This window comes from Molossus molossus, unplaced genomic scaffold, assembly GCF_014108415.1.
Source record: "Molossus molossus isolate mMolMol1 unplaced genomic scaffold, mMolMol1.p scaffold_m16_p_22, whole genome shotgun sequence".
Taxonomy (NCBI): domain Eukaryota; kingdom Metazoa; phylum Chordata; class Mammalia; order Chiroptera; family Molossidae; genus Molossus; species Molossus molossus.
In genome coordinates this window covers 644,509-658,507 of record NW_023425358.1, presented here as the reverse complement: position 1 = coordinate 658,507, position 13,999 = coordinate 644,509, and the positions used below count along the sequence as shown (strand labels likewise).

Genomic DNA, 13,999 nt, shown 5'->3' with positions numbered 1-13,999 from the left:
AAGGTGAATAGTTTAGTCACCAAAAGGGAAAAAAATATCCTCAACTTCTCCTTCCTGCCAAAAAAGCAATGCGCCTTAGTGTCTTGCGTGGGTCAGTTCCCTTAGAGAAGGCTGCATGAGCAGGCTCTCTCCAAGTGAAGACGCAGGCAGGCCATCCACTACCCAGGTGCTCAGAGCCGACTGCTTCCACTGTCTCCACCCCAGAAGCTATTAAGTTAAAATAAGGTCTTATTGGGAACAGACTACAACTTCATCACTCTGCAGCCTTCTAGACCAGCGATTTTCAACCTTTTTCATCTCATGACACATATAAACTAATTACCAAAATTCTGCAGCACACCAAGTAATACATTGTTTTTATGGCAATCTAACAAAAAATAGGTATAATTTTGATTCAACACACTGGACAGCTATTGTTGTATTGGCTGCTGTCATTTTTTAATTTGACAATCAAAGGGAAGCGTTCAGGGCCCTGGCTGAAGAGTCAGGACTGCGTGTTTTACAATGGCTGCAGCACAGGCTGGAATCGCTGCCTAGTTTACAAAGCATTAGGGCCATGATCAGGGATCGCCAGAGTGTCAGTACTCAGCCACAGAGTTGGCAAAGTGTGCAGGTTATGAAAAAGAAATCACTAGCTCCTTCCGCGTTCAGTGCCACCACAAGCAAGGCCAGTGGTGGTGCTGCTGGTGGCAGCAATGCTGGCTCCAGAAGGGCCGACTCTGCCGCTCTGGCTGCGGGCACGTTCCTTCGGCTCTCCGAGCCTTCGCAGCTTTATCCCTCGAAGGGGTGATGGGTAGCCCCTCTCCCAGCTCACAGGGCTGACGAGGAGTGGGGTGCCCAGCACACCGAGAGCACCTGGCAAGCGCACTGTCACTGCTGCTGCCGCTCCCGCCGCCACAGCCTGCTCCGCCGGCGAGCATGGCGGCCTGACCGGAGGCCTGAGGGGCTGGCAATTTTTGTTAAATAGATTGCGTCTCACTGTTTTTGGTCCCAGGACTATATTAATTAATGGCAATTAATGATTGAGGGAGTAAAAATGTCTGACATTTATGGTATCATTCCTCCTTAGCTGGAAGTTTTTCCCTCTCCTCTCCACCTATCTAAACTGTTTGCTTCCTTCAATGTCTAACTCAGAAAGTATTACAATTATACTTTCCACTGAGTTGAGCTTGTGGTATCTATTGCCTAAAATATTCAGTGAGTAACTAATCAATCACATTGGCATGGAATCTTCTCACTTTCGCCCCATGTACTACACCTATGCCGCGTACCACTGGTGCATGGGAAGGTTTTCGTGTGTGTGCCTCGTGTCCTCAGACTGCGTAGTTCTTGAGAGTAAGGACTATTGATACCATAATGCTTCTTTGTAGTAATCATGGCCTGGAACTTTGCACTTAATTGGCACTTAGTAAGTGTGATAATCGATGACTTTTCTAATTAATTCTGATTATGCGTATCAAGTGAATTTTATAAAATATGAAAAGCAGGTTTATTAATACTGAGATCACAGTACTTATGAACAGAAATGCTCCATATCTATCACAAATATGCACTTCTGTCTACCGTTCCATGAAGATGCCAAAAATAACAGATAAAATGATTTAATAATGAATCCATAGCAGAGTCAGAAATACATGCTACCTAGCACAAGCTCAATTCTTCTGCAAAACCTTCAGCCACTGAATATATACTGAATATATGACTTTAGCATCCATATCATGCATTTTTAATACTGAATATATGACTTTGGCATCCATATCATGCATTTCATATGCAAAAGTTAATAATGTATCCCACACTTCAGAACAATGGGCACTTCAGTTAACTACAGACTGATATATGTGCATCACTGGTGAGAACATAACATGGTATAACTGCCATTGTTATGGCCATTCCTCAAAAAATTAAACAGACTTACCACATGATCCAGCAATCCTACTTCTGAGTACATACAAAAAGAGCTGAGCAGACTTGACTTGAGTAGATATTTGTACACCAGTGTTCATAACAGCATTATTCACAATAGTCAAAAGATGGAAACAACCCATCCATGCACATATGAATGAATAAACAAACAAAATGCACTATGTACATACATAAAATATTATTCAGCTTTGAAAAGGAATCCAACACATGCTGACAAGGATGAATCTTGAAGACAATGCTGAAAGAAATACACCAGACACAAAGGACAAATACTGTATGACCCCACTAATATGAACACACATGAACTATCAGAGTAACAAAACTCATAGAGACAGAAAGTAGGATTGTGGGCTGGGAAGAGTGGGAATATGGAGTTATTGATTAGTGGGTAGAGAGTTTCAGTCTGGGAATATGAAAAATTCTGGAGATAGATGGCTGCACAGCAATGTGAATATACTTCATACCACTGAACTGTACACGTAAAAATGGCACAAATGGGCCCTGGCCAGTGTGGCTCAGCGGGTTGGGCACTGTCCCGTGCATTGTAAGGTGGCCAGTTCAGTTCTCAGTCAGGGCACATGCCTGGGTTGCGGGCTCAATCCCGGTAGAAGGAGCAGGAAGCAACCAATTGATGTTTCGCTGTCATATCAATGTTTCTCTTTCTCTCTTCCTCTCCTTTGCTCTCTCTAAAAATAAATAAAAAAGCTTTTTTAAAAAGTGGTAAAAATGTACATTTGTTATGTTCATGTGGAGAAATATCAGTAATGGATGAGAAACTAGAATTAACATTTAAATCACAATCTCGAAAAGGCACTTCCCTTTACAAAACTTATGCTTTATGTTATTAATAGTATCTATGAGAGGATATGACCATGATGAGTCAGAATCAGGGATTAATAATTTAGACTTGCTTCTAACATTTTAATGTTGTAATTCTTTCCTAAAATTCTTTGCTCATTTACCTATGAACTAAGTATATCATGATTATAAATATAGAAAAATATTCTCAAAAAAAAAAGTTTCCTGTTTAAGTTAATAGCATCTGTCAATAAGAACTTAGTATCTGAGAGATTCACTGCAATAAACTACTCTGAAAAATAAAATATTATAAAGCATATGTAAACATGAATGGGAAGGGCAAGTGCGCAAGCTTGAGGTTTCCTGAAGAACTCTCTCTCTCAAGTTCCCATAGTCAAGTCGAGCCTCCTTATTAGTGGATTCCTTATTTGCAAATTCGCCTACTCACTAAAATGTGTTGCAATCCAAAAATCAGTATTTGCACATTTTCACTTCAGAACTTGGAGTCGTTTGCAAATACTCACAAAACAACACAGAACCTGAGTGACCTCATGTGCACGTGTCCAGCTGAGACAGAAGCAGGTGGCCTTCTGCCTTCTAGTCTCAGCCCACAAGCTGTAAACAAGTGTCCTTCTCATGACATAGTTAGTGCCATGTTTTTGTGCTTTTTTTTTGAGGTTATTTCACTATTGAAAATGGCTCCAAATACAGTGCTGAAGTGCTGTCTGGTGTCCCTAAGCACAAGAAGGCTGTGATGAGACTTATGGAGAAAACACATGTTAAATGAGATTTATTTGGGCATGAGTTATAACGCCACTCACTTAAAATTCAAAGTTAATGAATTAACAATAGATATCAAACAAGGTGTCTTTAAACAGAAACATATATAAAACAAAGTTATGTACTGGTAAGTTGAAAATGTGACCAAGGCGGGCAGGAACCTAACTCTGTATTTCCCTCAGGAGCAATGGTTTCAGATTCACTAATGCAGTATTTGTGGCACCTTTACATATATATTGCAAATCACAGGCATCTGAAGCATGTACTGTACTTTGTTAAAGAAAACTACTTGGGGGTTGGGGGTGGGAAGGGCAGATCAATGAAACAGAAAAAGCAATCTCAAGGAGGATGTAATACGGCAAGAAGTAGCACAGAAATCAACAGCAAAAGGTTAAAATATTCAACAACTGGTCTTGAGACAGTGACTGTCAACCTGGGGAAAACAAAAGTTAATCCTCACCTCACAACTTAGAAAAACTCAACCCCTGACAAAATGTGCAACACAAACTTTATCCTTATGAGAAGAAAATAATTATATGTTTCTAATGGAAGAGTTTTAAGATCTTGATATAGGAAAATATTTCATAAACAAACCATAAAAGAACCCATAAAGGAAAGACTGACCAGTAAAATGAAAAACTTTTGATCATGGAAAAGACATTGAACACTTAAAAAGACAAATGGAAAGAGACACTCACAACACATGTAACCAGTAAAGAGAACTTCTAAAAACAAGAGAAAGGCAAACAAACCAATAGAAAAATGGACAAAAGAAATAAGTATTTAACAGAAGATAAAATTTGAATAAATACGTGTAAAAGATGTTCACGTTCAATAATATTCTGAAACAAAAAATTAAAATCTCAATAAATATTATTTTATATAAATCAGCAAAATTAAAAAGCTCTGACACCACTAAGTGTTGGAGAAAATGTTGAAGAATAGGAACTCTTCTATTGCTAGTGAGAGAACAAATAAATACCTTGGTACAAATTAATGCATGTAGTTTGCAAAACAATGTATCATTGTCTAATGCATTGTCTAATGAAGTTAAAGATGCACACCCCTGTGATACAGCAATTCTACCTCTCAGTGTACACTCCACAGGAACTTGTTCACGTGCACCAGGAGAAAAGTAAAAAATGTCCACAACAATAGTACTTTTTGAAATTACAAAAGTCCTGGTAGAAGAGAAAGGCCCTTACATCCAAGAATAGGCAATTGGATAAACTGTTATATTCATAAGATGAATAGTTACACAGCAATGGAAATTAACAATTGATAGTTCCCCACGACTGCTTCCTCATCAACATGAATGACTTTAAAAATTAATGTTGAAGGAATAAAAAAATCACAAGAATATATACACACAATCCCACTTAAAATTAATGGCCGTATCATTTAGAGTCACATACATATGTGGTAAAAACTGTGAAGAAGAGTCACTCAGGAACTTCTGGTCAGGACCGCGGCGTAGGTAAACGCGGTATCGCGTCCTCCCACAACCACATCAAAGTTACAACTAAACTACAGAACAACCATCATTCAAAGCCGCCTGAAATCAAGCTGAATGGAAGTCCTACAACTACGGAATTAAAGCAGCAGCCACATCCAGACTGGTAGGAGGGGCGGAGGGGCAGTGGCGAGACAGGCCAGTCCCACACCCACGTGTGGCAGATAAAAATCAGGAGGACACCTCGGCTAGGAGGGTCCTCCCTGAGGACTGAGGGGTCCTGGTCCCACACCAGATGCCCTGCTCAGGGTTCCAGTGCCAGGAAGAGAATCCCCATCACTTCTGGCTGGAAAAACCAGCAGGAACTGAGGCTCAGGGAGGCTGAGGCGGCTGGAGCCCCAGGCAGCTCCTTAAAGGGCCCATGCACAGACTTGGACTCACTCCCTCTAAGCTTGAAGGGGAGGCAGCTCGAGGGGCACCAAAGACATACAGGGAAGAACTGAGCTGTTTGGCACTGGAGCGAGGGCTGGAGAGGGGGATTTCTCCCGGACAGGCTTGCTGTCAGAGGCCTTTGTTTCTTTGGTGAGTCCTTCCCTGGATGGCAGACAGCCACCAAATCTGGGGCTCAAGCAACCTGGCTAACACTGGTTGCCCTGCCCTGGTGATTCCCTGAGGCCCCGCCCACCCAACTTTCAGGCCCACCCAAGCTGTTGCCAGTTGCTTAACCATAGGATTGGCCTTCTTGGATCCTGATTCAGGTTTTCCTAAATTCTTTCAAATAAGCAGCATCTGGTCTCAGCTAGCCCCATACCTCTCATTAAGTAATGCACAGAAACAAACAGAAGAGGAGACAAAAAAACAGGTCCCAAATGAAAGAACGGAACAAAACCCCAAGAAAAGAACTAAGCGAAATGGAAATAAGCAACCTAACAGATGCTAAGTTCAAAATACTGCTTACAAGGATGCTCAATGAACTTAGTGAGAACCTCAGTGAACTTAGTGAAGGCCTCAAGAGCATCAAAAAGGACCAGTCAGAAATGATGGATGCACAGTCAGAAATGAAGGAGGCATTAACTGAAATAAAGAATAATTTACACAGATTCAATAGGAGAGTACATAAATCCAAGAAGCAAACCATCGATTTGGAATACAAGGAAGCAAAAAACACCCAATCAGAACAGCAAAAAGAAAAAAGAATCCAAAATAATGAGGATAGTGTAAGGAGCCTCTGGGACAACTTCAAGCGTGCCAACATTCGCATCTTGGGGGTGCCAGAAGGAGAAGGGCGAGAACAAGAAATTGAAAACCTGTTTGAAACAATAATGGCAGAAAACTTTCCTAACTTGGTGAGGGAAACAGACATACAAGTCCAGGAAGCACAGAGAGTCCCAAACAAGATGAACCCCAAGAGGCCCACACCAAGACACGTCATCATCAAAATGCAAAAGGTTCAAGACAAAGAGAGAATCTTAAAAGCAGCAAGAGAAAGGCAGCTAGTTACCTACAAGGGAGCTCCCATAAGGCTGTCAGCTGATTTCTCAAAAGAAACTTTGCAGGCCAGAAGGGAGTGGCAAGAAATATTCAGAGTGATGAAAACCAAGAACCTACAACCAAGATTACTCTATCCTGCAAAGCTGTCATTTAGAATCGATGGCCATATAAAGACTTTCCCAGACAAGAAAAAGTTAAAGGAGTTCATCACCACCAAACCGTTATTATATGAAATGATGAAGGGTCTTTTTTGAAGAAAAAGATAAAATATATGAACAAAGAAATGTCAATGAATACATATCTATTGACAATGGAATCTACAAACAAAATGAACAGGCAGAGCAGAAACATTCTCATAGATACAGAGAACATTTTGTTTGTTGCCAGATGGGAGGGGGTTGGGGGAATGGATGAAAAAGGTGAAGGGATTAAGAAGTACAAATTCATTGCTAGACTGACGAACCTCAGAAAGGGGTTGGAAGGTGGGAAGAAATAAACTAAAGAACTTATATGCATAACCCATGGACACAGACAATACTGTGGGAAAAGGCGGGAGGGGGGCGGGAGTGGGGAGGAGGGGGTCAATGGGGAAAAAATGAGGAACATCTGTAATACATTCAACAATAAAGATTTAAAAAAAAAACTGTAAAGAAAAGTCAGAGAATAACAAACACAAAAGTCAAAGTTGCGGCACCCTTGCAGAGTGAGAATGGACAATTGGAGTACACAAAGGGTAAGAACTCTTCCTCCCCTCTTCAAACCTGCCCCTCCTCTACCAGTTCCCACCTTCAGTTACATTGATTTGTCTTCCTCTCACATCCTCATGTAACTAATCATCGAGAATGATCAACAGCACCTCTAAAACACCCCAGTTCTTTCCATCTCCATTACTTTACTCTGGTTCAAGCCTTCATTTATTCTCCACAAAGCAGCCAAGTGATCATTTCAAATTTTAAGTCAATCGCATCCTTTAAACTCTCCAACAGCTTCTCTCACACTTAGAATGACATGCAATCCCTTTATCATAGTCTCTGTGGCTTCATTTCTCCTGTTCTCTGCTCCTCTCTAACTTACCTCCTCTACCCTCTTCTTGGCTCTTGGCTTAGCTGGCTTCATCTCAACATTTAAGCCTCAAATAAATTTAAACACAAATACTACCTTTTCAGCGAGGCTGTCTCTGAGGGCCCCAACACAAATGGCACCACTGCTACTGTCAATCACTTCTGATTTCCACCTCTTTCATTTTTTTTTTTTTTTTATCCTCACCCGAGGACATTTTTCCTTTTTTTTTTTTTTTTTGTTCAGGTAGAGTGGAGGGCGGGGAGAGAGGAACAGAGAGAGAGAGAGAGAGAAAAACATCGATGTGAAAGGGACACATCGAGTGGCTGCCACCCGCACGACCGACCAGGGCCGGGGACAAACTGCAACCGAGGTACATGCCCTTAGCAGGAACTGAACCCGGGTCTCTCAGGACCGCAGGCCGATGCTCTAACCGCTGAGCCAAACCGGCCAGGGCCACCTCTTTCATTTTTTACAGCACTTCTCTCAGCCTCGGCTCTAGGTCCCTCTCCCCCAGAATCGAGTCCCACAGAGCAGGAGTCATCAGTTGGGTCCAGTGTAATACAGAGCAGGGTCTGGCACATGGCAAGAGACTTGTTGCACGAATGAAAAAGTGAATTTTACTGTGAATAAACCTATCTTCTGGCAGTGAATGAAAAGCAAGTACACCAGTTGGGAGTATGACAGAACGGAAAGGGAAACTTTGAAAATCACTGAAAAAGCACTGATCTAAGAATGCTGGTTTAAATACACTTTGTCTCAGAGCATTAGTAATGCACCCCACTCCTAAGGGCCACCATGAACTACCAGTCCAGGTCCCACACAGGCGCACAGTCCTACGTTCCAGCAGTGTCTTCCGCCTAAAGTTCCTGTTCTTTTGTTGTTGTGAATCCTCACCTGAGGATATCCTGTTCATTCATTTTTAGAGAGGGGGGCGCATAAATGTGAGAGACACATCGATTAGTTGCCTCTCCTATGCATCCCAACTGGGATCTGCAGCCCCAGTACATGCCATTGACCAGAAACCAAACCTGTGACCCTTAAGTGCACAGGCCTAGCTCTACCCACGGCGCACACCGGGCAGGGCTAAACCTTGTTCCTAGAAGAGCACTATGATTAAGAGCATGAGTTTCAGTTTGGCTGGAATTCAATTACGAATCAACATTGAAATCTGAGCAAGGTACTTACCTCTCTGCCTATTTTCTCATTTGTAAAATGGAGCTATTAATAACTACTTCATACAGTCATAGTGAAGATTAAATAAAGTTTTTATAAAATCTAGTTGCGCCTATCGTGTGGTAAGTATTCAATAAATTGTAGTTACAATGATGATGAAAGGTGAGATTATGAAAATACAAAGGGAAAGCTTATCTGAGTCAAATAACAACTGAACATCTTCCGCCCCTAACAGAGGTGGACTATTTAAAATGTACTGGGGATGTATACCACGACTAACTCCTTTCCCTTCTAAAAGACAAATGCACACAAAGGTGATACAAAGAATGCACAAAGCACTTTGAGACCACTAAGGGAGGGACTCTCCACTCAAGACATAGTCACACACAAAACTGAGTCTTAAAAGAGAGCCACAGGACTTCCTGAATAAAAAATACAGTATGCCCTGGCCAGTTTGGCTCAGTGGTTAGAGTGTCAGCCCACAGACCAGAGAGTCCCGGGTTCGGTTCCTGCTAAGGGCACATACCTCGGTAGCGATTTGTCCCAGGCCCCGGTTGGGGTGGTGCGGGTGGCAACAAGTCGATGTGTTTCCGCCACATCGATATTTCTCTCTCTTCCTCCCTCTCTATCTGAAGATAAATGCAAAAGTGTCCTCGGGTGAGGATTAAAAAGTACGTGTACAGGCCCGAATCAGTGTGAGTGAGAACTGTGGTGTTGCTGCTGGGAGTGCAGGGAAGAGGGCTGGCAGGCGAAGGCTGGCCGGCAGGACCAGATGGTAAGGTAGCTCTCTGTCTAAAAGTCTGCACTTGGTGCTTCAGGCAATGGAGAGATGAAGGGGAAAACATTTAACATGCTAATTTGATACCAAAATTCTAAAGCAAAACACCTTAATGACTTTCAACACCATACAAGTCCACTATCTGTTAACCATGAGCAATTAACGATGACTGACATGAAACCTGCTCTCACCACTTCTGATCACCTCAATGACCACTGTCATGTTGATCATCCCTTTGACAACAACAGACAAAATCTTCTGAATTTTACTATATGCCTTGTATTGTTGTTTTACATATGTTCTCTTATTGAATTATTACACCACCATTGCGAGGGGTACTAAAATTAATCCCAGTTAACAGATTGGAAATAAACTGACCTACTACTGGTTGCTCAGTTCATTGATATCAGTTGAACAAAAATTATATGAATGTACCAACTGTAATTTAAAGCATCATGCTAGGCCAGTGATTCTCATGTTTTACTGTACAGAAGAATCACATAAGCAGGTATCTAGATTTGATCCAGCAAGTCTGGGATAGAATTTTCAGAGCTCTGTAGTTTTGACCATGAATCCAGTGAACTCTGCTAAACCCTGTGCTAGGTGTCCTAGGGATTCAAGAATCCTCGAGTTTCCTGTCTTCTAGGAGTTCACAATCTAAAACGGGTAAAATCATGACACACAAACAATACAAAACAATTCAGGAAAAGCAATACAGGCAATACAGAAAAGGAAGACTTCAGAGATGAAGGGCATGTGTAATGAAATGAAAGTCAGTAGGATTTCATGAGGAAGGAGACATTTCCTGCAGACTTTCAGGAATAATGTTCCACACAAAGGAGGTGTGAGGAGTAGGACATGCATTTAGGAAAAGAAAAATGACGTCAGCAAAAAAGTAGAAGCTGCAGAATGACCTCAACGTCAACCTCTGAAGTATGGGTTTTATTTAGAGCTGCTGGCACTGGGAAGCTGCCTATGGTTTTGAGGAAGGAAATGACAAGTGACAACAATATTCTCTGAAGTTATGTGAAAGCATTCAGAACTGGAATAACAGACAGTGGGAACGGTTAGGCTGTCAGCATTCTAATTGCAAAGAAATGAGAGTGGGAACGGGGGCGGGGCATTGAAAAGGGGAGAAATGGTCACTCTCAATGACAAGTTACATGTAGGGCAAAGCTAAATGACTTCTTCACCCCTTAAATCCAGCCTGTATCACTATCAGATTCATGTGCCTTTTTAAGAACTTTTGCTTATACAGCTTACTAGGCTCAAAATCTATAAGGTTCACTTTTTAACACAGCTCATGACTCTGAGTAGCCAAAATGTATGTCACATAGTTCAGATAAAACACACACACAAAGATAGTAATTTACATATTATATATATTAAATGAAAGAACTTATTCAAAGCTACATAATCCCATTTCACACAAGTTCTAACAAATGTGAGCACCTCATTCCCAAGCTCACAACAGTCTGGAGGCCAACATTAGAAGAGGAGAAGATCCTGCGACAGGTCGACATTCATTTGGAAGTCTGAGGTTAGATGCTTTCCTAAGCATCTAATCAAGAATGTGGCCCCACTGATGAAGTTGAATTTGAACAATTCTTCCTTGACAGCCGTGCCTTTAAATTCCATGTTCCAAGTAATATGGAGGCATTCTAAACAAAAATGAATACTATTAAACTAGTCTTAAATATATCCTATGAATCTACCTACTGAAATCAGGTATGTTGACACTCAACATCCTGCAGCAATAGGCTATGTGACAACTTTTAAAAGGACTTTAGCCTGGCAGTTGTGGTTCAGTGGTTGAGCATCAACCCTGCACCAAGAGGTCGGCAGTTTCATTCCCAGTCAGGGTACAAACACAGGTTGTGGGCCGGATCCCCAGTGAGGGCCATGCAGGAGGCGGCCAATCAATGTTCTCTCTCATGGATGTTTCTATGTCTCTCTCCCTCTCCCTACAAAAAAAAAAGAAAAAAAATTAATAAACAATTTTTAATAAAAAATAAAAAAATTAAAAGGACTTTAAACACAGCAACTCATTGTAGGCGTCTCACTTGGTTCACCAACACTAACTAATGTTTAGTATAATACTATCATATAAGGACCTCACTGATTTACAAATAGATGAAAATACTTTCTTGGAGGGAATAATTATGTTAACTGATTCAAAGTTATATTTAAGTTATGATTAAGTTTAAAATACATACCAAAACCATATACCTTTGATTATGTAGAAGTCTATCATATATTACTTATTGGAGTAAGAACAGTTTAGGTTTCAGCCTGACATTTTTTTGAAATAGCAGAAAAGCAAATCAGTGTATGTTTACAGTGCTGTAACACTAAAATAAAATCACCTTAACTATGTTGTAGGGATAAATCAACTAAATGGAACTAGACCTCTCCTATTTCCAAGACATAGCAAAGGACAAAACAAATTAAAGAACATGCTTATTTCAAAAATTTCATCAAACAATCAAGCAAATTAAGATATCAAAGATTAAGATTATAGTACAAAACAGTAGTTAAATATGCTGTTATATTTAAACAAATGAGGCAGTCAACTGCACCTGGCAATTGTGCTCCCCGACATCATTATAGTCCATGTCCTTGCAAGCATACAATATGAGGACATTAATTGAGGCCAAAGAACTGTGCCTTGGAGAGTATTTTTCAAACTGCAATTTGTGACCCATAAATCAATTTAGTGGATTTAGTCAGCAGTTTTTAATGTAAGAGAATGAAATATAATAGAAATTATTAGACTGCATCACAGGTACTAAAGATAAATATTGCTTTGTGAAAGTTTCCGTTCTTGTGTAGGTATGTACTAGATCATGATATTTAATGTATTTCTATGGAGCACAATTAAAAAAGGAAACTTGAAAGCTGCTACTCTAGAAACTTAGGCCTAGCAGGTGTAGTGAGCCCTTTTTCTGCCAAGGGCCATTTGGATACTTACAACATCATTTGTGGGCCATACAAAACTATCAACTTAAAAATTAGCTTGCTATGTTCAGTCAGGCTTGTTTGGTGAAGCTGTGATGTTAGCCGGTATTGACTTTGAAGGCCTTATACCCCGCAGGCAGGACATCCCCACCCCTGCTGGTATAGCTCAGGACCCAGGGGCTGAATGCTTTTTCTGTTCCTCAGCACCTACACAAACCTCTTTGCTCAGGATGGACTCTAGGACGCCAATTTAAGAGCTCCGGGGCAGCATGAAAAGAACTGGGACCGTCTCAGCTAAACTCGTATTTGGTCTAGGATTATTAACTTCCCCAAGCAGCCCTGGATGGTGACTACAAATTCCGTGTGGGTCAGCAACCTTCAGGGCAGACCGCCTTCCACCACTGAAGTGACAGTTCAACCCTGGCGATGAACTTTCCTTGGCCACAGCGTCCAGCATCCCTGTGTCCGGAGGGAAGGCAGCAGGGAACCTCCCGCTGACCAGGTCCCAGAAAGTCTCCCGCGTCCCGGAACTCGCTCCCCCCATTCTCCACGCAGCCTGAGGCTACCCAGCCCGCCAGACCCCGGACAGGTGCCCTCCTCCCAGGCCCATCTGCTCGCATCCCCTCCTTCTCAGCATCTCCCACCGGGGGCGAAGCGCCGCCCCCTTGACCGGCCCTGGCAGGAGCAGGCCCGCGTCCCAGGACCGGGTACGCCCGCCGCCGCACTTCCCGGGGGACACTCCCCTGCTCGCTCCGTGTCCTGATCCAGGGGTTGGGACAAGTTTCGGGGTGCCCACCCAGCTGGCCCAGAGGCTCCCCTCTCCTGCTAGCCAGGGGGCGTCTCCATCCCTCACGCCCCTGGGGCTCCGGGACCTGTCTGGGTCCCGAACTCACCCCGGCGCCTGCACGCCCTACCCCGCCGGGACCGGACTTCCCAGGGGCGTCCCCGCAGGCCCGGCCCGGGCACCCCACCCCTCCCGCTGGCAGGCGGCCCGCTCCGGGCGCCCGGGGCTCCTCACACCGGCCCGCACGAGCGCCTGGGCCGCGGGGACGAGGGAGAAGGCGCTGCACTCACCCCTCAGCCCGGGAGGCGGGGAGCTGGGCCTCCCCGCCCCCTTCCGGCCGCCGCAGAGCCGCTCGGCCTCCGGCCCGGTCCCGGCCACCCCGGCCCGCTCCGCTGCGCCTCGTCCCCCACTTGGGCCGCGGGAGCCCAGCGTCCTGGCTTGACCCGGAAGCAGCTGTCATGGCCCCACAACAGCACGTGACCCTGGCGCACGCTCACGTCCGCTGCGTGAGTGGGAGGGGCGCCGGAGGAGCTGGTTCCCGCCGCAGCCCCGGTTGCCATGGCAGCGGGAGGTCTGCGTGCAGGTGTCTCTAGGGAGATGCTCCGGCGGGCGCTCCGTCTCTGCGCGTCCCGAGGGCACAGCCCAGGTGCCAGGAGGAGGGCGGGCGGGCACGTCGGTGAGACCCGGCGGCTCAGACCGCGCTGCGGAGACGCTGCGGGCCTGCGGAAAGGAGCATGGGGTTGAACTCCAGGCTTTCTGGGAATGTTGTCCTGGTTGTCACTAATGTGCAGTGTGA

The 13,999-nt window shown here is 43.7% G+C and overlaps 1 protein-coding gene across 1 annotated transcript in view; it reads right to left on the bottom strand.

Moving 5' to 3' along the window:
* TBCEL (tubulin folding cofactor E like) overlaps positions 1–13,517 on the bottom strand; it is a 68,705-nt gene extending 55,188 nt beyond the window's left edge. Inside the window, exon 1 of the mRNA XM_036276163.1 lies at positions 13,494–13,517. The gene's annotated coding sequence lies outside the window, so the exon portion shown is untranslated. The remainder of the gene's footprint in view (positions 1–13,493) is intronic.
* Between the last annotated feature and the right edge of the window lie 482 nt (positions 13,518–13,999).